At 38.7% G+C, this 26020-nt stretch overlaps 1 protein-coding gene across 7 annotated transcripts in view; it reads left to right on the forward strand.

Moving 5' to 3' along the window:
* CDC42SE2 (CDC42 small effector 2) overlaps positions 1 to 26020 on the forward strand; it is a 150050-nt gene that overhangs the window by 65135 nt on the left and 58895 nt on the right. For 5 of the 7 annotated variants that reach the window (XM_054555166.2, XM_063723926.1, XM_009240992.3 and 2 more), the window contains 1 exon segment: positions 1575 to 1745. The exons of the other annotated variants lie outside the window; for them this stretch is intronic. The gene's annotated coding sequence lies outside the window, so the exon portion shown is untranslated. 7 annotated transcript variants of the gene reach the window in all.

Here is a 26020-nt window from a genome sequence, read left to right on the forward strand (position 1 = left end):
TGCCTGGTTAACTTAAAACATTTTTTTGTTGTTGTTGAGACAGGGTCTCCCTATGTTTCCCAGGCTGGTCTTAAAATCCTGGCCTCAAGCAATCATTCCACCCTGGCTTCCCAAAGTGCTGGGATTATACATATGAGCCACCATGCCTGGCTTCTGATTATTCTTTGTACAAGTGTTCTATAGAAATAGAATTGATTTTTGAGTATTAATCTTGATTTTTGAGTATCGATCCTGCAACCTTCCTAAACTTATTTATTCTATTAATAGTAGTCTTTTGGTTTTCCTAATTTTGTTATCAGAGTTAGCATAGACTCTTAGTTCACTGTCAGTTTAGAGTTGAAGAAATGTGTAAGCTTATAAAATGTAATATCACTGTCTTGCAAGGAGTGAGATGCAGCAACCCCAATGGTTTTCATTTTTCCTTTAATGAAGTACCAGTATTCTTCATAATATGGAACCTTGACACTTCAAGCTACCATTATTTAAGGCGTTAAATTTATAGGCAATTTCACCAAAGTAATTGATTATGAAGGATGAATTGCTGTTTGTTTTTATGACTGGAATTCTAAGAATCTGTTCAAGTTATGTGTTTTGGAGGGAGAGCCAATTGCCTTGGTGATGGCTTTGGGAGACAAGGAAGAGTATGTGGGACTTTATGTTTGTGGCTTGAGTGGAAGTTATATGGATTATGGTGTGATTTATTGAGATGACGAAGACTGAGGAAGCAGTGGATTTAGTATTGTCAATTCAGGTTGGACATGGTAGATTTTAGGCGTGTTTTGTCTACTGTGTTAAGGCTTATAGGTTTATTTGGACGCTTTTAAATAAACTATATCTTAGGTTAAAAACAAACCTGAGGTCACATAGCTAGTAGTCATTTGCAGAATTTGAACTTCGGCTTCTGACTCTTAAGTCCATGTTTGTTATCCGCTTATGCTATATTATATCCTCAAGGCAGAAAAACATGCTTGGCTGTGACAATAATAAAATGTTCCCTGGGAGCTATTAGAAATACGTAGCAGAGTTCGCAAGCTCAGATGCTTGCAGGGTACAGACAAGTAACTGTGAGCCAGGTTGTAACATAAAGGAGAGTGGCGACTTCTGTGGAGAACTGCAAAGCCCCATCCACAGGGTTAGTTAGCTGCTAATCAGCTCCAGAAGATTGTTTCCATATGGGAATGTGGGGCCAGTATTGCCAGATATTCTGATTTTTCAAGAGAGGTCCGAAATCTGGATTTTCATGTAAAGTCCTGATTTATAAATGTAGGCAGTTATCCTTTAACCATGCAGAACAACCTAGTGTGGGTCCACCAAAGGTATCTGTCTGCTGGATTCTGCCCAGTGGGTAGATATACTGTGGAAGCAACAATAAATTTATATGGTGGGAAAAGTGTGGTAACTGTGTATAATAAGCACATTATGGTGTTGAAATGCAGGTTGCTTAGGTTAAACATGGTGCTTAGTGAGTCTAGTGTTTGAGTTCAGTCTTTATATGGATCAGTTAATTATAGATGGGGGAGGGGGAATTGCTCTCTGTAGCTTTTTGCCTCCTAATTGCATACTTTCATTTGCAGATAGGGCCAGATTTGAGTGTGTGAATTTTTGAGTGAAACCTGGAACCCAAATGAGAAGAAATCTGCAAGGAATAACTGCTGACAGTGAATCTGCAGAGTCATCTGTATGCATAATATGGAATGTTCTTAACCCAGAGGTAGCTGAATGTGTTACTCCATTGCTGAGGAGTGGTAAGTCTGATAATCTCCACTGATAATTAAATAACCTAAACCCTTTCCATAAAAAGAGGATGACTACTTCTACATTCTTAGCATTTGCTGACATTAATTTTTATATTACAGAGGAGGACAGCAGTGCAGTTTAAGGGAATTCTTTATCCCTAACATCATGTTTAATGTCTGATTTCAGAGTTTGGCTTTCTTCTTCCAGTTAGGCACATCCTTTCCTTTGCCTAGGCATTTTTCTCTATTATTTCTTCTTCAGTCCAAGGCATGAAATACTGTATTTGAAATATTCAGCCAGCACTGAAATGATGGTCATGATAGTTACCAGCATCCATTCTAATCTTAGTTGTGGTAGGTCTCATTCTCTTTGGGAGTGATTGTTTTAGGAATGGACATGAGAAACAGTTTTGTCCAATGAGAGACAAAGGGGACATCTGCAAGAGGCTTTTGGGGAAATCTTTCTTGCTTTTGTGAAAAGGAAGAAAATAGATGGTCCCTCTTCTCCGCAGAGCTGATATTATCTGGATGTGATGTGTGGAATTGCTGGAGCCATCTTTTTAGTAGCCTGAAGGTGATGCCTTATGTGAAGGAGGGAGAACCAAGGGAACTGGAGAAAAGTAGAACTAGAGTTCCATTTACCATGCCTATAGCCACTCTACCTGAATTTTCTTATTGTTTAAGCAGTTTTGCCTTGAGATTTCCTGTTATTTGCTATAGAAATTATCTAGATTTGTTTGATTTCTTCCTTTTTGATTACCCAAAGCCATGTTTTTTAGTGTCGCACACACTTCTACTTGATCATGTTCTTTGTAGCCCCTTACAAGCTTTATGAAGTCGAGGGGTATGTTTATATTCCTATTGTATCTGACTCTAATACTTCTTAATGATGTCATCAATACATGTTTGCTTAACTGAATTACTTGATAAGTATTTGAAAAACCAATCCGTAGAATCTAATAATTACAGAGATTTTTTTTTTTTTTAATTCACATCCTTTTCTTTAACCCACTGCTTCCCTCTAGGATTATGAGTGAAGTTTGTTTTTTCTTTAAGACTTCCAGTATGTAACACATGTTCAAGTGGTTGGTTCTACTCCAGACAATGTTGCCTTTTGTTTTTGTCCAACTTTACCATCAGAACCAGGTTCTCTCCTTTATGTTTGAGTATTGGCTTTCAGTCTAATAAATGGAATTTCACTTTCTTCTTCATTATAAAAACAGAATAGTTTGCCTTCTATTTTCTGTAATAATTATAGGAATAAGGGACGTCAATAGTAAGAAGCATAATTCAGGAATAATTTGTATTTGGCTTAGGAATGCACATTCACAGAAAGATTCCCTAAAGTGTGCATCCCCACTCTGTTCTTAGGACTGTGTGTTTTGGGGGAGGTGGAGGGAAGTTTGGCCGTGATGTAGTAAGAGGGATCTTGGGCCATAGGATGGATGATCTAGTTGCTTATGTTTTAAAGCTCTGCGAAACAAATCACTTTTTTTTTTGGCCTGGCTCTAGATATAAATGTTTCTTTCTATCTTTTCTTTTAAATCTTGTTATTACAATCTTGAAAAAGTATGGAATGAGAACCTCTTTTTCTTCTTGAAAATCTATGGTGTTACTTTCAGTTACGGTAAAAGGAAAAAGATAAAACCTGTGTTATGATTTTACCAGGTAATCTGGTAGTATATTTTGAATCCTTCAAAAAGAGATTTACATTCAGAGAAGAATTCACTTTTTTTTTCTTGATGGATTCTGATGAAAATCTGGGAGAATACCTTTTTTTCCTACTTCTTTTTTTGAGACAGGGTCTCACTCTGTTGACCAGGCTGGAGTGTGATCTTGGCTCTTTGCCTTTGCCTGTGTGTTTGAGCCCAAGACGCCAGGAACCTCTGCCTCCTGGGCTCAAGTGATCCTCCTGTCTCAGCCTCCCAAGTAGCTGGCACTACAGGTGTGCACCACCATGCCCAGCCAATTTATATTTTTTGTAGAGACAGGGTTTCACCATGTTGTCCAGGCTGGTCTTGAACTCCTGGGCTCAAGAGATCTACCTGCCTTGGCCTCCCAAAGTGCGGGAACTGAAGGTGTGAGCCACCATGCCCAACCAGGAGAATAACTTTTTAAGAAGACAGAGAAAGTTGTATGATGCGCTTTACCCATCAATTTAAATGCAGCAGTACCATTATTTAGTAATACAGGAAATTTAAATCATTAAAGTCAGCTTTAATGTGCTGTATTTCATATATATTTTGTAGGAATGGAACATGTTTCCTACCTAAGACAGTCATGGCAGGCATGCACCTTAAGCTAGATCAAGCAGAGTGAATCTTAGGACGTTTGCTAGGAATGCTGAGATGAAGGCACTTATTTTTATGAATTTCAACCTGAAAACATAGTTATTGAATTCCTGGCAGCTATCTTTTGACCATGAAAGTAAAGTTAGTTGATTAAGAAGCCAACACTGAATGAGTATAGCAGAGAAAAGCCATGCCCTAGTTACTCCATTTGAGCTGCTGGATCAACCCTTCCCTGAAGCTGCTATACCTCTAGACTTACAGTTGCATGAGCCTCTAAATTTCATGTTTAATCCAATTGGCTTTGGATTTTCTCTTAAATTTTTGTGAAAACATCCTAGCTGATACATCCTTCTCAACCCTGAATTACACACCTGCATAATGAGAACTCAAGGGACTTAATAAAACTTGAATTGTGAGTTAGGCAAGGAGGCCTCTGACACAGATGTGCAGGTTGGCAGATAATGCATTCTTTTTTTTTTTTTTTTTTGAGACAGAATCTCACTCTGTTGTCCAAGCTGGAGTGCAGTGGCGTAATCTCGGCTCATTGCAACCTCTGCCTCCGGGGTTCAAGCAATTCTCCTGCTTCAGTCTCCTGAGTAGCTGGGATTACAGGTGCCCGCCACCACTCCTGGCCAAGTTTTTTTGTATTTTTAGTAGAGACGGGGTTTCACCATGTTGACCAGGCTGGTTTCGAACTCCTGACCTCAAATGATCCACCTGCTTCAGCCTCCCAAAGTGCTGGGATGAGTTGGGGGTGGAAGGTAGGAGAAAGGTCGATATGACTTTCCCCCCACCCTCAGTGCCTCACTTCATTCCGGTTTTCCAAGCCTATAGTACACCACTAATTTTGAGTTCTTCTATGGAATGGAATTCTAAACCACTCACTTCAGCTGCGGTTGTTTTCTTACCCTAGGGCCATAGAAAGTAGTTTGGAGTATAGTTTCTGCCTCTGTGAAGAAATTTTCTTGGTCTTCTCAACAAGGATGAATTTATATTGATACCTAATATAGTTAGGCTCTTGTCCCCCCATAGACACAGCTTGCACTCTATACTGGCTTCCTTTGCCCGTTAGCAAGCACCACTACTCTTTCTTTGACATGCAGTATTGTTTCTCAAAAAGTAGATCTCTTATAGCAGAATCACCCAGGACCCAAAAGAATACTTAGAAACTCACCATTGTAATTCAGTATCTGAAAAATATTGTTCTCTTCCAGTCTATAACATCCTGATAAAATTTTTAAAAGGATTTTTAAAGATTAGTTGAATCTAAAATTTATAAGGAAAAAAATAAGGAAGATTGTCCAGAAAAATTCTTTAGAAGAATGAACATTTAGGCCAGGCGCGGTGGCTCATGCCTGTAATCCCAGCACTTTGGGAGGCCGAGGCAGGCGGATCACGAGGTCAGGAGATTGAGACCATCCTGGCTAAAGCGGTGAAACCCCGTCTCTACTAAAAATACGAAAAATTAGCTGAGCGTGGTGGCGGGCGCCTGTAGTCCCAGCTACTCGGGAGGTCATGGCAGGAGAATGGCGTGAACCCGGGAGGCAGAAGTTGCAGTGAGCCGAGATCGCGCCACTGCACTCCAGCCTGCGCGACAGAGCAAGACTCCGTCTTACAAAAAAAAAAAAAAAAAAAAAAAGAACATTTAAAAAAGGAACTAGGCTGGGCGTGGTGGCTAACACCTGTAACCCGAACACTTTGGGAGGCTGAGGCGGGTGGATCACTTGAGGTCAGGGGTTTGAGACCAGCCTGGCCAACATAATGAAACCCTGTCTCTACTAAAAATAGAAAAAAAAAATTTAAGTCAGGCGTGGTGGCGCATGCCTGTAATCCCAGCTACTCAGGAGGCTGAGGCAGGAGAATAGCTTGAATCTGGGAGGTGGAGGTTGCATTGAGCTGAGATTGTGCCACTGTACTCCAGGCTGGGTAACAGAGCAAGACTGTGTCTCAAAAAATAAGTAAATAAATAAGGTTAAAAAAAAAAAAAGAACTAGTTCTTCCAGATATTAAAAATGTATTCTGGCCGGGCGGCAGTGGCTTATGCCTGTAATCCCAGCACTTTGGGAGGCCGAGGTGGGTGGATCATTTGAGGTCAGGAGTTTGAGACCAGCCTGGTCAACATGGTGAAACCCCATATCTGCTAAAAATACAAAAATTAGCCAGGCATGGTGGTGCATGCTTGTAATCCCAGCTACTTGGGAGGCTGAGGCAGGAGAATCACTTGAACTCGGAGGCGGAGGTTGCAGTGAGCTGAGATTGTACCACTGCACTCCAGCCTGAGCAACAGAGCGAGACTCTGTCTCAAAAAAAAAAAAAAAAAGTATTCTAAAATTACAGTAATTAAGACATTATAATTCTGGTAGATAGATCAGTGGTACAGAATAAAAAGAGTCCCAAATTCATATGGAAATTTAGAATATAATGAAAGCACATATCAGATCAGTAGAGAAAATTATTTTTTTTCTTTCTGGCAATATTATAGCTGGGTAGCCATGAGAAAAAATCAAATCCTTATCTTCAGAGGAAGAAAATGAATTTTTCCTCTTTATATTCTTGGAGTTAGGGAAGCCTTCTTAGAAAACGTGTTTTGAAAGAAATGTAGGTATTCTAATGCCTTACTAGAGGGAGTATAAGTTGGCACATTCCTTTAGGAGACTGGAAAATATCTGCCAAAATTTAAAATGCCTACTGAATATTTAAATGTACATGCTCTTTAATACATCAGTTTCACGTCTTGGAATTTATCTTATGGTTAAATTCTGTAGCTTTTGGGTTTAGTTCATCATATTCTCACTTGTGTGAATATACAGAGTTAGTCTTTGCAGTATTGTAATAGTAAAATATTAGAAACAACTCAACTTCCATCTGTGAAAGACGACCTATATCAGTATGATAAAAATGCAGCCTTTAAAACTTAAAAGAGGCAGTTTTTTAAAAGTTACTGATATTAGCTGGGTGTAGTGGCACATGCTGATAGTCCTAGTTATTTGGGAGGCTGATAGGGAAGGATTGTTTGAACTCAGGAGTTCATATCCAGCCTGGGTAACATAGATCTCATCTCTTTAAAATGTTACTGATATTGCCTGATTGCTAAGATAAAGTGTTAAGTGAAAAAGGTGCCAGTGATGTATAATGCTACATAAAAATATTAAAAGAATGTACATATACGCTGGTATATTCATAAAGTATCTGTGAAAGGCTACACAAGAAGCTAATATTAGGGGCTGTATTGAGGGAAGACAACTGGGTGGGTAGGATAATGGTGGGAAATTTAATTCTATCATTCCCCCCAAAATCATCAAGTGTTGTACTGGGTAAAAGGAAAAAAGGGATTCACCTAATTTTCATCTTTTTCAATTCATTAGAATCTCCAAGGGTGAGGTCACCCCCAATCTACATTAGAAATTTTTGTTTTGTTTTGTTTTTTGTTTTGAGACGGAGTCTCGCTGTGTCGCCCAGGCTGGAGTGCAGTGATGTGATCTCGGCTCACTGCAAGCTCCGCCTCCCGGGTTCATGCCATTCTCCTGCCTCAGCCTCCCAAGTAGCTGGGACTACAGGCGCCTGCCACCACGCCCGGCTAATTTTTTGTATTTTTAGTAGAGACGGGGTTTCACCGTGTTAGCCAGGACGGTCTCAGTCTCCTGAGCTCGTGATTCACCCACCTTGGGCTCCCAAAGTGCTGGGATTACAGGCATGAGCCACTGCACCTGGCAGAAAAATTTTTTTTTTATAGTAGTGGTAAAAGACACATAAAATTTATCATCTTATCCATTTCTGAGTGTACAGTTTAGTAGTGTTAAGTATGTTCACATTGCTGTGCAACCAATCTCTAGAACATTTTCACTTTGCAAAACTGAAACTCTGTACCCATTAGAAAACAAATTTTCATTTCTTCCTATTGCCATCCCCTAGTACCCACATACTTTATGATTCTATGAATTTGACTACTTTAGATTCCTCATGTAAGGGGAATCATACAGTATTTATGTTTTTGTGACTGGCTTATTTCACTTAGTATAGTGTTCGTAAGGCTCATCCATTTCATAGCATGACAGGATTTCCTTCCTTTTTATTTTTATTTTTTATTTTTAAAAGAGATGAGATCTTGCTTTATTGCCCAGGCTGGTCTTGAAGTCGTGGGCTCAAGCAGTACTCTGGCATCAGTCTTGTAAGTAGCTGGAAGTACAGGCATGTGCCACTGCCCTTTTTAAGGCTCAATAATATTCCATTGTATGTTTGTTTATCTGTTCTTCTGTTGGTGGACATTTGGGTTGCTTCTACCTCTTGGCTATTGTGCTACCTCTTGGCTGGTATGAATGTGGGTGGGCAAATATGTCTTCAGGGCTCTGCCTTCAATTTTTCCAAGTATATCCCAGAAGTAGATAGTATTTCTATTTTTAATTTTTTGGGGACCTGTCATGATGTTTTCTATAGCAGTTGTACCATTTTATGGTATCGCCAACAGTGCACAAAGATTTCCATTTCTTCACATCCTTGTCAGCATTTATTTTCTGTGTGTGGTTTTTGTTTTGTTTTGTTTTCTTTCATAGTAGCCATCCTAAGGGATGTGAGGTGATCCCAAATATTTTTTTTTCTTCTTTCTTTTTGAGACAGGCTTTCACTCTGTTGCCCAGGCTCGAGTATAATGGACAATCATGACTCACTGCACCCTCAACCTTCTGGGCTAAAGCAGTCCTTCCACATTAGCCCTCCAGGTAGCTGGGACCACAGGCATGTGCCACCACACCTGGCTATATATATATATATTTTTTTTAATAGAGACAGTGTCTCTCTATGTTGCCCAGTGTCATCTCAAACTCCTGGGCTCGAGCAATCCTTCCACTTTGGCATTCAAGTGTTGGGATTACAGGCATGAGCCACTGTGCCTGACCCCCAATCTATATTTTTAACAAGTATTTTAATTATATATTTCTTCTATATTTGAAAAGCTTATGAAGTTATGAAGTACATTTAAGTTAATGATTTCAGTTTTATTACTAAAAAATACAACTAGTAGCCACTTTTTAGAATTGTATCTCAGTGTGCTTTGTTTCTGTAACTTGAAGTGCATGTTTTATAATAAGATCCTCAAGGGATTGTACCTCTGTCTTTTTTTTTTTTTTTTTTCTTTTTGTATTTAACTGTGAGTCACCTAGGGAACAGACTAGGATATGTGTGCTTAACCCCAGGTAATTTTGCTAACCTTAATTCTTTTCTCTAACACAGTTAAAATTCTAAGGTACTGCATGTTAGAATTCCAGTGGTGTAGCAACATTTAAAATAATGTGTTTTAATGAACAACTCTGTGTCATTTTACTTTACATGAGAGGATTTGATCTGTTTGTTTACTTTTAATTGAAAATAGTTTTATCTTTATGGTCTTGACAGTTGTGTTAACTTTTCTCACAAGATGAATTTAATCATAAATTGTTCAAGAGCAAGATCAGTTGTTAAGAATTTTATCCAGAGACAAAAGTACATGAGATTCTAGTAAAAAATGGAAAGGAATGTAAATTGTCTTTAAATTTTTTCCTGCTTTTTCAAGAAAATTATAGGGGTATGAGTGTTTTACAAAATTAATAGCTTATAAAGTATTTTACATTTTGAGTAAATTACTTGCAGTTCTTGTTTTTCTGACTTGAAGTTTCTGAAATTATTCTGAAATTGTTATTGCAGAGTACCTGTTTTTTCTTGCAAGTATTTATTCTTTAGAAGTATTATTTCTAAAATCACATCACTGTATGAATATCCAGCTGTAGCCTGTGACTACATCAGGAGTATTAGAAGTCATTTTTTAATAACTTTTGCCAGACCTGAAGGTTCATTACTGTGCAGCTCTCTGCTTCATGGCTGTTTTTATTTGGATATTTAAGGCTGAGCTGCTGTCTTCATTATATTTGGTATGTGACTTGGTAGAGAAGGGCACAAGTAGTGGTATGGCTTGGGAAGGGTGGGAGTTTAATCCTCATTGTGAGTTTTGAGAAAAGATAATGAAATCCTTTATATCCCTTTCCATAGGCCTGCATTTCAAAGACTTACATTTTAATAAGAATTAGTTGTGCAGCTGCAACCCTGGCAACAAGGCCTAGGAGAAAAGAATTGGGGCAGCATTCCAGAAATCAGGGCAGGCACTGGTCTCATGTGGAGCTGAGCTAATGAAACAGATAAAAATATAAAGCATGTAGTAAAAATAAGACCAATACTTTCTTTGGCATAGTAGATACTGAAATTTTTCCACACATATTTTTTAAAAAGTCCAAAAGCTCATAAGCTGCACACTCAATAAGAGTAGCTATATTATCTTCTCCTTTAGTATTAAAAAATACCCCAGATACTCTTGGAAATTAGTATTTCTGTGAATTATATCCAAAATGTAATTGTTCTTGGCCCATTCTTGGTGAAGTCCAGACGTTTTCAAAACATGGGGTACGAAATTTGTCAGATAAAGTTTAGAAACAAGGTTTTAGGTTTTAAACTTTAAAAATCAAATGCTCATATCAGTTTTAATGTAAATTTCTTACAGTTACTGGACTCTTTAGATGCCCTTAAATAATAAAATTTGTTAAATATATTCTCTGAATACTGTGACAATGGCTACATAATCTATTATCTAACCATAATTTAATTATTACCTGGTTGTTACGTGTTTAGATTGTGTTGGAGTTTTCCTTCTTATAATAAGAAATATTGCAAGAAAACATTTTTATGTGTATAGGTATTTTGCTTTCTTTTGGACTAGTCAGGATTACTTCTGGATTTCCAGAAGTGATAATGATGCATTAAATGTGAAAATTTTGAATACTTTCTAAAAGCACTACCAATCTACACAGCTACTATAGTGTGTATGCAGTTGCTAGTTTCTCTGCTTCTTTATCAACATTGACTATTTGAGTAGATATGAAATGGTAGTTGAATTTTTTGTTTTAATTTTTCACTTTTTAAATTAGCAACTTGGAATGTTTGGAATATTTTAAAAGCAGCTTACCAGCCTCCCCTTTGTGGATTTTAAAATTTGCATCCTTTTCCCATATATCTATTGGAGATCCATTAAGTGGTTTTTTTTTTTTTTTTTTTTTTGGAAGTGGTAGTCCTAAGAATCTCTCAGAATTGAGTGTGGTAAACTTACTATTCATTCTGTACACTCATACCAAATGGTGTAATATGTGCCAGGCTCTATTTTAGCCTGAACAAAACAACTGATGTAGTTGCAAACTCCTAGAGCTAAAATAAAGGGACTCTTAAATATCATGTTCATTTTTTACCCAAGGAAACTGAGATCCTATCTCATATTATATGATTGGTAATTAACCTTAGAGAATGGTGGCTGAACTGGAATTAAAGTTCTGTCAGCATTGTTGCCTCCCTACTCTTCCATATATCTCTTCTTTCCTCTTCCTAATATGATGATCAGATTTCCCTCTCACTACCCACTGCTACTTGTATTGTATTTGTAGATTCCCATTGGCTTAAGCAAATCAGCCTAATCCTAGTCTTGGTTCAAGGAACCTGTTGGCTCATACCATTACTTTGGTCACAGTAATTGGTTCAGAAGTGACCAAATCAGCAAAATTGATCCAGTTAGAGGGTAGTCTTGAATTTTCATTACTGTTAACGTCTGAGTATTTTAAAATTTTCATAATATTTTTACTTTTTAATCTGAGTTAGTAATATATTTAGTTTCCAAATGAGATTTTTTTTTTTTGAGACGGAGTCTCGCTCTGTCCCCCAGACTGGAGTGCAGTGGCGCGATCTCGGCTCACTGCAAGCTGTGCCTCCCAGGTTCACGCCATTCTCCTGCCTCAGCCTCCCAAGTAGCTGGGACTAAGGGCGCCCGCCACCACGCCCGCTAATTTTTTGTATTTTTAATAGAGACGGGGTTTCACTGTGTTAGCCAGGATGGTCTCGATCTCCTGACCTCATGACCAAATGAAATTTTTAAAACCACCTTTTTGTCATTAATTTCTAGTTTTATCCCATTATTGTAAGATAATGCAACGTGTATGGTATTGATCTTGTGTTTTGGGCCATGCTTTTTGGGCTATTATATGACCTATCTGTGTATATGCTATGTGCTTATGCAAATAATATGTATTCTCTGATTTTATTGCTTGGATCTTCAATATATCTGCTTATACTGTTTTTGATCAGTTGAGTGTTAATATTTCCAACTGCAATTGATTTTAGCTTTTTCTCCCTCCATTTTCTACAGTTGTTTCTGACATATATTGAGACTTTGTTTGATGTGGATGTGTTCATGATTATGTGGTTTTGTTCTACTATTTTTATAAATATGTAATATCTCACTTTGTCCTTGATTTTTTTACCTTAAATTTTGTTATATTTATTTTTTATTTATTATGTTTATTTTTTTAGGGAGACAGAGTCTGCCTATGTTGGCTAGGCTGGTCTTGAACTCCTGGACTCAATCATTCTGCCTTGGCCTCCCAAAGTGCTGGAATACAGGCATGAGACCATGGTTGGCCTGCCTTAAATTTTATTAAGATTGCTATGTTAGCTTTGTTGTGGTTCATATTTGTTTGGTTTATCCTTTCTTAAATATTTCTCACATTGCTCTGTCATTTTTTAACCTAGCATAAAAAATGTTTTGTACTAATTTGTCTTTAAATTGGCAAGTTCAACTCATTTACATTATTGTAATTACTGTTCTAATTGGGTTTAATTTTCATCCCTTTCCCTTTTGCCTAACTCCATTCCTGCTTTTCATTGGATAAGTTGAAATTTTTTCTATTTTTGTTCTTATGATGATTACCCTTTAGACCCATTCCTCAGTTTACTTCTGTATATTTCTTACTTTTAAAATGGCTTTTTCTTCCCCTAAATATGACAGATACTCTAGCATTCTCATACGTTCTTTTAATGTGTCTCCTGACTCCCCATCCCCAGTGAGTATATTGCTGGTATTTTAGATCACTTTTTATGGCTACTAAGGCATTTGACTGCTTTTACTTTCTTTATCTCTTGGAGTACTTTCTTTATCTCTTGGAGTACCTCCTATATTTCTTTTTCTTTTGAGTATTCTTCCAAATGTGTAGTTAGTGGGCTTTATGTGACCCTCTGAGGGTTTGTATGTTGAAAATATTTTTGTCTTAACATCATATTGGAATGATGTTTTGGATGTAAAATTCTAAGTTTAAAGTTACTTTAATTCAAAACTTTTAAAATACAAAAGTCCCTTTCCTAGTATTCTAAAATCAAATAATCAAAGGGTTTTTCATAATTTATTTGACTACAACACCCAAACCAAACTGGTATGAGGCTGCTTACGGATTTTATTCATCTCATTTAGTGTTAATGTTTATAGATTTTGCTTCAAGATATTAATGAGTTAAATTATGGGTTAGTGCCTTAGATGCTGTTGTGGATGTTACATAATACATGATATACATACACACACCGTATTATCTTTATATACTCTGAAAAATCATTGTTTTAGTCTGTTTTGTGCTGCTATAACAAGATACCACAGACTGGGTAATTTATAATGAACCAGAAATGTATTGGCTCGTGGTTCAGGAGGCTGGGAAGTCCAAGATCAACTGGCCAACACGTTGCTGCGACAGAAAGCAGAAGGGAGAGAGAGAGCATGAGTGAGGAGATAGAACTCCCCTTTTTATAATGAACCCATCGAAATGGGGCACATAGTCTTAAATATGATGACAGCATTAATCTTTTGGGGATTTGGTTTCCAGTGCATGTTTTTTTTGGGGGATACATTCAAACCATAGCAATTCTGAATTCTGAAAAAACCCCTGCTGCAAGGATTATGGATAAAGGATTGTGGATTTACACTACCCCATCCTGTGTCCAGTGTCACTTTTTGTGATATCTAATATTAATCTTATTCTTTTACTTTTGGCATTACTGTGTTCTTTTTTTTCCAGCCTTTGAGATTTTTTTCTTTGATAATCTTAAATTTTCTAGGAATGGGCTCTTCTGTTATTTGGCTGTTTGAGGCTTTACACTCTTCACTTCTTTTATCTTTAATTCTGGGAAGTTATTCTTATTATTTCTTGAAATGTTTCTTCTTCCCTAGAAATGTTTCATTTCCCTCCCTCTTTCTGGAACTCTGTTATCTGGATATTTTCTGTTTTTCATATTCAGTATTTCTGCTTGATTCTTTTTCATGGTTTCCTGTTTTGGCTTCATATAGTTATATCTTCCATTGACTTTTTAGGGACACACTCTTGGATCATTCATTCCAGTAATGCTGCTTCAGATGGCATAAGTTGTTTAGTGAGTCATCTTTCTTTCACAATAGTTTATGTTCTAGATGTGTCTATTTGTCTGTGTCCCTTGCGGGGTATTAGTCACTTAGTCTAATAATATCTGTTAGGGAATTTATGTCCAGGTGAGTTTAAGGAGAGGAAGGACTTGGGACCCAGGTCAGATAGCCACTTGGCACCATTGAAGGGCTGTCAAGTTCTTCTGTTGTCTGCTACTGCATCAGGCAAATTCTGATTGGGATTTGTTTTTAAACTCATATAAATAAATAATACTGGATACTGGAAAGAGGTTATCTCCTTAGATTATAACTCACTACCAGCCCTGTAGCTCCCCCTGCTCCTTGTACAAGGTGGGGGCACAGAGAGGGGCAGGAAGAGTGAATGCCAAGAGGATGGCTTATTAGTGTGTGTCTGTTTTCCTGAGCTTTCCTCTCTAAGGCTTTTGTGCCACCCTGATTTTAAACTGCTGACAAAGACATCTAGGCTGTTGCTGCCAATTTCTGTGGCTAAGGGGCAATCAAGGGGAAGGGAACGACAAAATCTTAAAGGGCTTTTAGCATATCTCTCTTTTAAGTCCTACCTCTGCTTCCCTTTGCTTCTGGCTCCAGGTTACCGGTTTCCTTTCAGAAAAGTTAAGTACAGCTTTTGGTATCACCAGCAGTTTTTGTTCCCTTTTGTTGTTGCTGCCATTATTGTTCTTGGAATCCAGATTTATTTCTGTCTTTTTCTTCCCTATGGTTGATTTTGTTGGAAGGGACCAGAAGCCCATGACAGTTGTTCATCTTGGTAAGAATTGGATGACTTCATTTGATCCAAGAAAGATAGTTAAACAAGATTTCCTCGAAGCACATAAAAATTTTAATTGAAGAGTATAGGCATACAAAACATACACAAGCTATATGAAAATAATATAAGAATTAAGAGTTCCAGGCTGGGCGCGGTAGCTCACACCTGTAATCCTAGCACTGTGGGAGGCCTAGGCGGGCGGATCCCCTGAGGTCAGGAGTTCAAGACCAACCTGGCCAACATGGTGAAATCCCGTCTCTACTAAAAATACAAAAATTAGCTGGGCATGGTGGCGGGCCCCTGTAATCCCAGCTACTTGGGAGGCTGAGGCAGGAGAATTTCTTGAACTTGGGAGGCAGAGGTTGTAGTGAGCTGAGATTGTGCCATTGCCCTCCAGCCTGGCCAACAAGAGCGAAACTCCATCTCAAAAAAAAAAAAGAAGAGCTCCAGTTATCTATCACTGTATAACAAACTACCTCATAATTCAGTGGCTTAACCAACAATTACTCTATTATATCTCTCAATCTTGAAGGTCAGGAATTTGGGCAAGTCTTGGCAATTCTTCTCTTAAATGTAGCATCATCAGCTAATGGTATTCAACTAATAAGTGGGCAGGACTGGAGGATTCTAAGCAGCTTTATTTACACGTCTGGTGCTTTGGCTAGGAAGGCTGGAAGGCTGAGTTCAGTTGGGCCTACGTCTACGCATGGTCTTTCCAGCATGACAGATTTAGGGTAGTTGGAATCTGAGCAGAAGCTATAAGGCTTTTTATGACGTTCTAAGATCCAAGCCTTGTTCTGTAGTCAAACAAGTCTTCCTAAGGTCACCTGAATTTAATGTGGAGGAATTTGGAGGAATAACCAAGAATAACTAATACAACACAAGGTTATTAGAGTTTTTTTTTTTTTTGTTCCTGATTGTTGCTTTTAGGAGAATGTCATTAGTTCTTGGCTTAGGGAATCTTTTCCTTATCCCTCCCATCTGAAGGGGATTCTCTGTAGTAGAGGGATATCATGTACTTCTTTTTCAGTTTACTTTTATAATAATATTTTTCCCCATAACAGTGGTTTCCTACGGGGGGAATCACTCCCCAGGGGCATTTGGCACTGTCTGGAGACATTTTTGGTTGTCACAACAGGTGGAAAGGGGTACTGTTTGTGTCTAGTGGATAGAGGCCAAGGATGCTGCTAAATATCCCACAATGCATGGGACAGTGCCTGCAAGAAAGTACTGTCTGGGCTGAGTGCAGTGGCTCATTCCTGTAATTCCAGTAATCCCAGCACTTTGGGAAGCCAAAGCAAGAGGAGCACTTGAGTCCAGGAGTTCGAGACTAGCCTGGGAAACCTATAGACCCTGCCTCTACAAAAAAAAAAAAAAAAAAAAAAAAAAATTTAAGTAGCTGGGCGTGGTGGTGCATGCCTGTAGTCCTAGCTACTCTAGAGGCTGAGGCGAGAGGATTGTTTGAGCCCAGGAGGTTGAGGCTGCAGTGAGCTGTGATTGCACCATTGCCCTGCAGCCTGGGTGATAGAGCGAGACCCTCTCTCAAAAAAAATAAAATTATCTAAATGAAAATGTCAGTAGCACTGAGGTTGAGAAATCCTGCTTTAGAGCAATCCTGGAAAGTTGGTATAATTCTCATAAATGAAAACTTTGATTCAGAGAGGCTATTGAATGTCACTTATCTAATCAGTTGTGAAATCTATTTTGAACACAGGTTTTGCCAATGTCAAATTCATGGAAATTCTACGTACTATATATTTTTTATGTTGGAATCAATGTATTAAGTATTTATTTGTAAATACTGAGACAAGTTCCGAAGTCAAATGCAACAGAGATAGAATGTTAATTCACATTCTACCTCGATAATGCTTACAAGAATCAACATAATTATAATTTAAAATAACATTGAAATAGATTAAACTAACATTTCCCTATATTCTTAAAAAAGAATACAGAGAAAATGCTCTGTCTTAAATTACTATGTCTGAGCTGTGGGTTCATCATTTCCAAAGTAAGGATAATACCTCTTAGGATTATAAAAATTAGATTATATTTGTCAAAGTATATAGTGAAATATATGATTAACATTCAGTTTTTTTTCCACATCATGGCTTTATAATCTAGTTGGACTTTTCTTTATAATCTAGGGAAATTTTCTATCTGTGAGTTTTTTAAAATGTAGAACATTCAAAAAGAATAGGGAATCCAAGAATACTGAATCTCTTATTTGACCCACTGTGATTTGTGTAGGTTTATGGACCAGAAAGAAGAAATAGTTCATGTTCTTTGATAACTGGTTAGTATTTTCTGTTTATGAAATCTTCCACATCATAGCATCATTATCAAAGCTTTGTATTATTACAGGCTCTTTTTGAGTATGAAAATAAAGATCATTTCAAATACCACATTTAAAAACATTTTTCTCCAATATTGTTCACGATTCTGACTGTACAGGGTTATACAAAAAACCTTGAACATTTATTTATTTATTTATTTATTTTTTATTATTATACTTTAAGTTTTAGGGTACATGTGCACAACGTACAGGTTTGTTACATATGTATACATGTGCTGTGTTGGTGTGCTGCACCCAGTAACTTGTCATTTAGCATTACGTGTATCTCCTAATGCTATCCCTCCCCCCTCCCCCCACCCCACAACAGTCCTTGGTGTGTGATGTTCCCCTTCCTGTGTCCATGTGTTCTTGTTGTTCAATTCCCACCTATGAGTGAGATCATGCGGTGTTTGGTTTTTTTGTCCTTCTGATAGTTTGCTGAGAATGATGGTTTCCAGCTTCATCCATGTCCCTACAAAGGACATGAACTCATCATTTTTTGTGGCTGCATAGTATTCCATGGTGTATATGTGCCACATTTTCTTAATCCAGTCTATCATTGTTGGACATTTGGGTTGGTTCCAAGTCTTTGCTATTGTGAATAGTGCCACAATAAACATACGTGTGCATGTGTCTTTATAGCAGCATGATTTATAATCCTTTGGGTATATACCCAGTAATGGGATGGCTGGGTCAAATGGTATTTCTAGTTCTAGATCCCTGAGGAATTGCCACACCGACTTCCATAATGGTTGAACTAGTTTACAGTTCCACCAACAGTGTAAAAGTGTTCCTATTTCTCCACATCCTCTCCAGCACCTGTTGTTTCCTGACTTTTTAATAATTGCCATTCTAACTGGTGTGAGATGGTATCTCATTGTGGTTTTGATTTGCATTTCTCTGATGGCCAGTGATGATGAGCATTTTTTCATGTGTGTTTTGGCTGCATAAATGTCGTCTTTTGAGAAGTGTCTGTTCATATCCTTTGCCCACTTTTTGATAGGGTTTTTTTTTCATGTAAATTTGTTTGAGCTCATTGTAGATTCTGGATATTAGCCCTTTGTCAGATGAGTAGGTTGCAAAAATTTTCTCCCGTTTTGTAGGTTGCCTGTTCACTCTGATGGTGTTTTCTTTTGCCATGCAGCTCTTTAGTTTAATTAGATCCCATTTGTCAATTTTGGCTTTTGTTACCATTGCTTTTGGTGTTTTAGACATGAAGTCCTTGCCCATGCCTATGTCCTGAATGGTATTGCCTAGGTTTTCTTCTAGGCTTTTTATGCTTTTAGGTCTAACATTTAAGTCTTTAATCCATCTTGAGTTAATTTTTGTATAAGGTGTAAGGAAGGGATCCAGTTTCAGCTTTCTACATGTGGCTAGCCAGTTTTCCCAGCACCATTTATTAAATAGGGAATCCTTTCCCCATTTCTTCTTTTTGTCCGGATTGTCAAAGATCAGATAGTTGTAGATGTGTGGCATTATTTCTGAGGGCTCTGTTCTGTTCCATTGGTCTATATCTCTGTTTTGGTATCAGTACCATGCTGTTTTGGTTACTGTAGCCTTGTAATATAGTTTGAAGTCAGGTAGCGTGATGCCTCCAGCTTTGTTCTTTTGGCTTAGGATTGACTTGGCAATGCGGGCTCTTTTTTGGTTCCATATGAACTTTAAAGTAGTTTTTTTCTAATTCTGTGAAGAAAGTCATTGGTAGCTTGATGGGGATGGCATTGAATGTATACATTACTTGGGCAGTATGGCCATTTTCACGATATTGATTCTTCCTACCCATGAGCATGGAATGTTCTTCCATTTGTTTGTGTCCTCTTTTATTTCACTGAGCAGTGGCTTGTAGTTCTCCTCAAAGAGGTCCTTCACGTCCCTTGTAAGTTGGATTCCTAGGTATTTTATTCTCTTTGTAGCAATTGTGAATGGGAGTTCACTCATAATTTGTCTCCGTTTGTTATTGGTGTATAAGAATGCTTGTGATTTTTGCACATTGATTTTGTATCCTGAGACTTGGCTGAAGTTGCCTATCAGCTTAAGGAGATTTTGGACTGAGATGATGGGGTTTTCTATGTATACAATCATGTCATCTGCAAACAGGGACAATTTGACTTCCTCTTTTCCTAATTGAATGCCCTTTATTTCCTTCTCCTGCCTGATTGCTCTGGCCAGAACTTCCAACACTATGTTGAATAGGATTGGTAAGAGAGGGCATCCCTGTCTTGTGCCAGTTTTCAAAGGGAATGCTTCCAGTTTTTGCCCATTCAGTATGATATTGGCTGTGGGTTTGTCATAGATAGCCCTTATTATTTTGAGATACATCCCATCAATACCTAATTTATTGAGAGTTTTTAGCATGAAGCATTGTTGAATTTTGTCAAAAGCCGTTTCTGCATCTATTGAGATAATCATGTGGTTTTTGTCTTTGGTTCTGTTTATATGCTGGGTTACGTTTCTTGATTTGCGTATGTTGAACCAGCCTTGCATCTCAGGGATGAAGCCCACTTGATAATGGTTGATAAGCTTTTTGATGTGTTGCTGGATTCGGTTTGCCAGTATTTTATTGAGGATTTTTGCATCAATGTTCATCAAGGATAATTGGTCTAAAATTCTCTTTTTTTGTTGTGTCTCTGCCAGCCTTTGGTATCAGGATGATGCTGGCCTCATAAAATGAGTTAGGGAGGATTCCCTCTTTTTCTATTGATTGGAATAGTTTCAGAAGGAATGGTATCAGCTCCTCCTTGTACCTCTGGTAGAATTCGGCTGTGAATCCATCTGGTCCTGGACTTTTTTTGGTTGGTAAGCTATTAATTGCTGCCTCAGTTTCAGATCCTGTTATTGGTGTATTCAGAGATTCAACTTCTTCCTGGTTTAGTCTTGGGAGAGTGTATGTGTCGAGGAATTTATCCATTTCTTCTAGATTTTCTAGTTTATTTGTGTAGAGGTGTTTATAGTATTCTCTGATGGTAGTTTGTATTTCTGTGGGATTGGTGGTGATATCCCCTTTATCACTTTTTATTGTGTCTATTTGATTCTTCTATCTGTTCTTCTTTATTAGTCTTGCTAGCGGTCTATCAATTTTGTTGATCTTTTCAAAAAAACCAGCTCCTGGATTCATTGATTTTTTGAAGGGTTTTTTGTGTCTCTATTTCCTTCAGTTCTGCTCTGATCTTAGTTATTTCTTGCCTTCTTCTAGCTTTTGAATGTGTTTGCTCTTGCTTCTCTAGTTCTTTTAATTGTGATGTTAGGGTGTCAATTTTAGATCTTTCCTGCTTTCTCTTTTGGGCATTTAGTGCTATAAATTTCCCTCTACACACTGCTTTAAATGTGTCCCAGAGATTTTGGTATGTTGTGTCTTTGTTCTCTTAGGTTTCAAAGAACATCTTTTATTTCTGCCTTCATTTTGTTATGTACCCAGTAGTCATTCAGGAGCAGGTTGTTCAGTTTCCGTGTAGTTGAGCGGTTTTGAGTGAGTTTCTTAATCCTGAGTTCTAGTTTGATTGCACTGTGGTCTGATAGACAGTTTGTTATAATTTCTGTTCTTTTACATTTGCTGAGGAGTGCTATACTTCCAAGTATGTGGGCAATTTTGGAATAGTTGTGGTGTGGTGCTGAAAAGAATGTATATTCTGTTGATTTGGGGTGGAGAGTTCTGTAGATGCCTATTAGGTCTGCTTGGTGCAGAGCTGAGTTCAATTCCTGGATATCCTTGTTAACTTTCTGTCTCCTTGATCTGTCTAATGTTGACAGTGGGGTGTTAAAGTCTGCCATTATTATTGTGTGGGAATCTAAGTCTCTTTGTACATCACTCAGGACTTGCTTTATGAATCTGGGTGCTCCTGTATTAGGTGCATATATATTTAGGATAGTTAGCTCTTTTTGTTGAATTGATCCCTTTACCATTACGTAATGGCCTTGTCTCTTTTGATCTTTGTTGGTTTAAAGTCTGTTTTATCAGAGACTAGGAATGCAACCCCTCCTTTTTTTTGTTTTCCATTTGCGTGGTAGATCTTCCTCCATCCCTTTATTTTGAGCCTATGTGTGTCTCTGCACGTGAGGTAGGTCTCCTGAATACAGCACACTGACAGGTCTTGACTCTTTATCCAATTTGCCAGTCTGTGTCTTTTAATTGGAACATTTAGCCCATTTACATTTAAAATTAATATTGTTATGTGTGCATTTGATCCTGTCATTATGATGTTAGCTGGTTATTTTCCTCGTTAGTTGATGCAGTTTCTTCCTAGCATTGACAGTCTTTATAATTTGGCATGTTTTTGCAGTGGCTGGTACCAGTTGCTCCTTTCCGTGTTTAGTGCTTCCTTCAGGAGCTCTTGTAAGGCAGGCCTGGTGGTGACAAAATCTCTCAGCATTTGTTTGTCTGTAAAGGATTTTATTTCTCCTTCACTTATGAAGCTTAGTTTGGCTGGATGTGAAATTCTGGGTTGAAAATTCTCTTCTTTAAGAATGTTGAATATTGGCCCCCACTCTCTTCTGGCTTGTAGAGTTTCTGCCGAGAGCTCTGCCATTAGTCTGATGGGCTTCCCTTTGTGGGTAACCCGACCTTTCTGTCTGGCTGCCCTTAACATTTTTTCCTTCATTTCAACTTTGGTGAATCTGACAATTATGTGTCTTGGAGTTGCTCTTCTAGAGGAGTATCTTTGTGGTGTTCTCTATATTTCATGAATTTGAATGTTGGCTTGCCTTGCTAGATTGAGGAAGTTCTCCTGGATAATATCCTGCAGATTGTTTTCCAACTTAGTTCCATTCTCCCTGTCACTTTCAGGTACACCAATTAAACGTAGATTTGGTCTTTTCACATAGTCCCATATTTCTTGGAGGCTTTGTTCATTTCTTTTTATTCTTTTTTCTATAAACTTCTCTTCACACTTCATTTCATTCATTTTGTCTTCCATCACTGATACCCTTTCTTCTAGTTGATCGCATCGGTTACTGAGGCTTGTGCATTCGTCACATAGTTCTTGTGCTGTGGTTTTCATCTCCATCAGGTCCTTTAAGGACTTCTCTGCATTGATTATTCTAGTTATCCATTCGTGTAATTTTTTTTCAAAGTTTTTAACTTCTTTGCCATTGGTTCGAACTTCCTCCTTTAGCTCGGAGTGGTTTGATCTTCTGAAGCCTTCCTCTCTTAGCTGGTCAAAGCCATTCTCCGTCCAGCTTTGTTCCTTTGCTGGTGAGGAGCTGCGTTCCTTTGGAAGAGGAGAGGTGCTCTGATTTTTAGCGTTTCTGGTTTTTCTGCTCTGTTTTTTCCCCATCTTTGTGGTTTTATCTACTTTTGGTCTTTGATGATGGTGACGTACAGATGTGTTTTTGGTGTGGATGTCCTTTCTGTTTGTTAGTTTTCCTTCTAACAGTCAGGACCCTCAGCTGCAGGTCTGTTGGAGTTTACTGGGGGTCCACTCCAGACCCTGTTTGCCTGGGTGTCAGCAGCGGTGGCTGCAGAACAGCGGATATTGGTGAACCGCAAATGCTGCTGCCTGATTGTTCCTCTGGAAGTTTTGTCTCAGAGGAGTACTCGGCTGTGTGAGGTGTCATGTCTGCCCCTACTAGGGGGTGCCTCCCAGTTAGGGTACTCCTGGGTCAAGCGACCCACTTGAGGAGGCAGTCTGCCCGTTCTCAGATCTCAAGCTGCGTGCTGGGAGGACCACTACTCTCTTCAAAGCTGTCAGACAGGGACATTTAAGTCTGCAGAGGTTATTGCTGTCTTTTTTTTGTCTGTGCCCTGCCCCCAGAGGTGGAGTCTACAGAGGCAGGCAGGCCTTCTTGAGCTGTGGTGGGCTCCACTCAGTTCGAGCTTCCAGGCTGCTTTGTTTACCTACTGAAGCCTGAGCAATGGCGGGCGCCCCTCCCCTAGCCTCGCTGCCACTTTACAGTTTGATCTCAGACTGCTGTGCTAGCAATGAGCGAGGCTCTGTGGGCGTAGGACCCTCTGAGCCAGGTGCAGGATATAATCTCCTGGTGTGCCGTTTGTGAAGCCCGTTGGAAAAGCGCAGTAGTAGGGTGGGAGTGACCCGATTTTCCAGGTGCTGTCTGTCACCCCTTTCTTTGACTAGGAAAGGGAATTCCCTGACCCCTTGCGCTTCCCGGGTGAGGCGATGCCTCGCCCTGCTTCGGCTCATGCACAGTGCGCTGCACCCACTGTCCTGCACCCACTGTCCGGCACTCCCCAGTGAGATGAACCCGGTACCTCAGTTGGAAATGCAGAAATCACCCATCTTCTGCGTCATTCACGCTGGGAGCTGTAGACTGGGGCTGTTCCTATTTGGCCATCTTGGCTCCACCCCCTTCATGAACATTTTAAAAAGTTATTATTTAGTAACTGTGTTATATATGAACAAGTAATCACAACCAGTTTGTAAAAGACAACCACAGTTATTTTTGTACTGGCCAGTAGGTACTTCTTGTTAACACCAGCACATGGCAATCCTGTGGTCTGATTGATCCGAAACCCTTCGTAGCATGTCATCAGTGATAGCTGAAGTGATAGCCAGGATGAATGCCATCAGTTCCTCAAGTCTACATGGCGGTCCCAACTCGTGTTTTGTATTGTTTTGTTTATATAGCCTCACTAGTAGTATAATGGCCTGATAGATGGGAATCTAGGCGGCTAGTGTTTCGTAGACATTTCAAAGTTTTGAGCAGAAGGCCTGTCTACTACCATGATAGGTATTCATTAAAGAATCTCTGCAACTGTGATAGAAATGAGGTAGAGCCCCATCCTGTTGGAAAGTGAAGTTGTAGAGTTGTTGAGACTTCATTTTCTAAGCAATTTAAGTTTACTCATTTAATCCTCACATAAATCTTTGAGAAAATACTACTATAAGCTCCATTTTATAGAGCAGCAAACTGGAACATACAAAGGTTAAGTAACTTGCCCAAGATCCTACAGATACTGAGTGGAGGGATCCAGAATTCAAACTTAGGCTGTGTAGTTTCAGAGTCTTAAGTTCTAAACCAGTACATCATACTGCCTTTCCAAATACTTACCTACATACCAGTGTGCAATATGAACATATAATATCCATGTGGTACAGGAATCTCAAGCCAAGGAATTAAGTTAAAATGTACACTTGAACTTGTGAGCCTGACCTTGTGAATTTCTAAGCAGTAGCAAATGCGAACTGCTCTTTAAGAATGCTTGTTCAGGCCAGGCATGGTGGCTCACACCTGTAAACCCAGCACTTTGGGAGGCCGAGGCGGGTGGATCACGCAGTCAGAAGATTGAGACCGTACTGGCCAACATGGTGAAACCCCGTCTCTACTAAAAATAGAAATAAATTAGCTGGGCGTTAGTGGTGCATGTCTGTGGTCTCAGCTACTTGGGAGACTGAGGCAGGAGAATTGCCTGAACCCAGGAGGTGGAGTGAGCTGAGATCACACCACTGCACTCCAGCCTGGTGACAGAGTGAGACTCTGTGTGAAAAAAAAAAAAAAAAAAAAGAATGCTTGTTCAAACAGAGAGACCTGGACTTGCACAGGAAAAACAGTTCCTATGGTAAGATAATGATAAGGAAACAGTCCAACATGAGGGAAAGTCAAGACAAAAAGGGTAATTAGAAGATTATGAATTGACTTAACAGAATAATCAGAAAAACATATCTATTTAAAATGTCTAAATAAAAGACTAAGACACTATAGTAGGTGAATTTGTAAAAGAGCCAAATAGAACTTATTAAAATGAAAATTATCATTGGGCCAAGCGTGGTTGCTCATACCTGTAATCCCAGGACTTTGGGAGGCTGAGGCCGGCAGATCATCTCAGGTCAGGAGTTTGAGACCAGCCTGGCCAACGTGGTGGAACCCCATTTCTACTAAAAATACAAAAATTAGCTGGGTGTGGTGGTGGGCGCCTGTTGTAGTCCCAGCTGCTTGTGAGGCTGAGGCAGGAGAATTGCTTGAACCCAGGAGGTGGAGGTTGCAGTGAGCCAAGATTGTACCACTGCACTCCAGCCTGAATGACAGAGCAAGACCCCATCTCAAAAAAAAAAAAAAAAAAAAAAGAAAGAAAATTATGATCATGATCATTGAACTAAAAGACAGTTGTGGAGAAAATTAATAGATGGGTTAAATAGCAGAATAGAAACAGGTAAAAGTCCTAAATATATAAAAATGAATCTGAAACTAGAGATTCTGTGAAATCAGAGCCAAAGTACAAAGACAATCTTCAAAACACCTATCACAAAAAAAGAATTTTATATTCAAATGACCAAGAATTATATTGATAGTCAACTTTTCATTAGCAACAATAGAAGTCTTCTGCAATGAACTGAAGGAAAAGCACCGTCAACCAAGAATTCTATACTTAGCTAAACTGTCGTGCAAGAATAAAGGAAGAAATACAGTAGTCCCTTCGTATTCATGGTTTTGCTTTCTGTGGTTTCAGTTTTTGGTCAACTGTGGTCCAAAAATATTAAATGGAAAATTTCAAAAATAATTCATAACTCTTAAATTGTAGCCGTTTTGAGTAGCATGATGAAATTTTGAATCATCGTGCTCTGTCTCATCTGGAACACGTATCATCCCTTTGTGTAGTGTATCTACTCTATATGCTACCTGTCTGTTAATGTGTAGGCAGAAACATAATTTACGTAGGGTTCGGTAATATTTATGGTT

This window comes from Pongo abelii, chromosome 4 (assembly GCF_028885655.2).
Source record: "Pongo abelii isolate AG06213 chromosome 4, NHGRI_mPonAbe1-v2.0_pri, whole genome shotgun sequence".
NCBI classification, from domain to species: domain Eukaryota; kingdom Metazoa; phylum Chordata; class Mammalia; order Primates; family Hominidae; genus Pongo; species Pongo abelii.